The following is a 2,290-nucleotide window of genomic DNA, read 5'->3' on the forward strand; positions in this document are numbered from 1 at the left end:
AAATGACTTTTGTTGGGTTTTAATGCAATAGTAGCACTGTTTTCTCTATTTGATTTTTTGTGGATTTTATTTGATCTTTAAAAATAGTTCATGTTTTAGGAAATGTTTTTCTGAATATTTCGATGTACTGTATGCCTATATATAATTCTTATTTTGTGGTCTCCTTTTATTTTTGTTGTTAGTTTAAAAAAATCTAGGCGCCAGCAAGGCCAACCGGCCCAGCCGGCCACCCGATGCGGCCCGCCAGCAAGCCAGGCGGCCTGCCCAGCTGCACCGCACCCGAACCCTTCGGGTCGATCGCAGGATCCCTTTTCCCTCTCTCTTCTCTCGCTGACGTGTGGGGATCGTCGTCGCCTTACTCCTCTCGCACGCAACCGCCGCAGCAGGATCGCGCTGCCGCCGCCATATCCCGGATCTCACGGGATCAGGAATCCCTCGCCCAACCCCTCTGTCGGTGTCAAAACCGGTGGATCTCGGGTAGGGGGTCCCGATCTGTGCATCTAAGGCTGATGGTAATAGGAGGCAAGGGACACAGTGTTTTACCCAGGTTCGGGCCCTCTCGATGGAGGTAAAACCCTACTTCCTGCTTGATTGATATTGATGATATGGGTATTACAAGAGTTGATCTACCACAAGATCGTAGAGGCTAAACCCTAGAAGCTAGCCTATGATGATTATGATTGTGATCATCCCTCTAAGGACTAAACCCTCCGGTTTATATAGACACCGGAGGGGGCTAGGGTTTACATGGAGTCGGTTACAAAGAAGGAAATATAATATCCGAATCGCCAAGCTTGTGTTCGACGCAAAGGAGAGTCCCATCCGGACACGGGACAGAGTCTTGAGTCTTGTATCTTCACGCCCCAACAGTCTGGCCAAAGTACTAGTCGACCGATGCGGTACTGCTAGCTATAGGTCGTCTGCCTGATTGCATGTTTCGGCCACTACTGTATGCCAATCCCGAAGCGCCACGTGGCCCATGTCCGCTCGGTAGGTTTTTAGGCTTTCTGTTTTAATTTTAGATTTACAAAAATAGTTTCAGTTTTAGATTGTTAATAATTTTTATGTTTTAGATCCAAATTGAGTGATTTTTTTTGCATTGTGTCACAAATTTGTTGAAGTTTCTGTTTGTGTACTTAGTTTAAATTTGATTAGTTTAAATTTGAATTTGATATTTGGTCATATTTTGCGTTTTACAAAGTATTTTTGATTGATTCTTTTTGCTACGGTTTTGTTATTGTTTTTTCTATCCAGTATAATATGGTGATATATTTTTAGTTTATTTTAAATTAGGTTTTTAGCAAAATAGTACTGTTTTAGTAATAGTTTTGTTTTAATCTTTTATTTTTAGTTTTAATTGTTTTTAAACTATTTCTTTTTGTCACTTTTGACAAATTTAGTTTTGTTTCTGTTAGTCAACAAAAAAAATTTAATTTATTTTTTTAAAATATTTTATTTAGTTTTGTGTGAAAACTTGTTTAGGTCATAGTTAGTGTTTCATAAAAGCTTTTATTCGTTTCCTTTTTACAAATAAAATTTTATGAAAAATACTCTATGTTAACTTAGTTGTTTTACTTCTTATTTTCTGTTAATTTATTAATTTAGTGTTTTAATCATTGTTAAGTTTTTACTTAGGACAAAACTATTTTGTGTTATGTCTTAGAGTTTTCTTTAGTAGTTTTGTTGTGTTGTTCTCCTTTGTTTTATTTGGTGTCCCTTGTTCTTTTGCATTTTATTTGTTGGTTTTATTATGAGTGTTAGAATTGCTTGCTAGTGTGTTTGGTTATATAAATGCTATGTTTGACTATATAGATTTTCAACGGAGTGATGATTAGTTCTACCAAGTCATTTTCTGACAGCGTTGTTATCTTCATAAAGTAATTCCATGCAAGTTCACTTTGACCATGCTTTCATACCTATGTTTTATTGCATTTAGTGGCATCTTTGCAACAACCCTCTAGTAGTGATATTGAATTATGGTAGTTGAGTAGTATGCATGAGGTAGGAACCCATCACCCTGTTACCAAGCCCGGGACGTTATTTATTTTAATGCTACGCTATAGTAGACAGGGTTTGGTATGAGTGCACGAGAGTGGTGTGAAGGAGGACTCTACATCAATGACGACAACTCCATGATGGCATATGTAAGGACTGCATCTTCAAGGCCTCAAGACTTCAAGACTCGAGACAAGAATTCAATACACACTACTGGGTGAAGGACAGTTGACGGGCACCCTGGAGAAACTAGTGGATGGCCGGGATGCATGGAGAAGCGCCATGACATCTTGCG

This window comes from Triticum dicoccoides, chromosome 3B (assembly GCF_002162155.2).
Source record: "Triticum dicoccoides isolate Atlit2015 ecotype Zavitan chromosome 3B, WEW_v2.0, whole genome shotgun sequence".
Lineage (NCBI taxonomy): Eukaryota > Viridiplantae > Streptophyta > Magnoliopsida > Poales > Poaceae > Triticum > Triticum dicoccoides.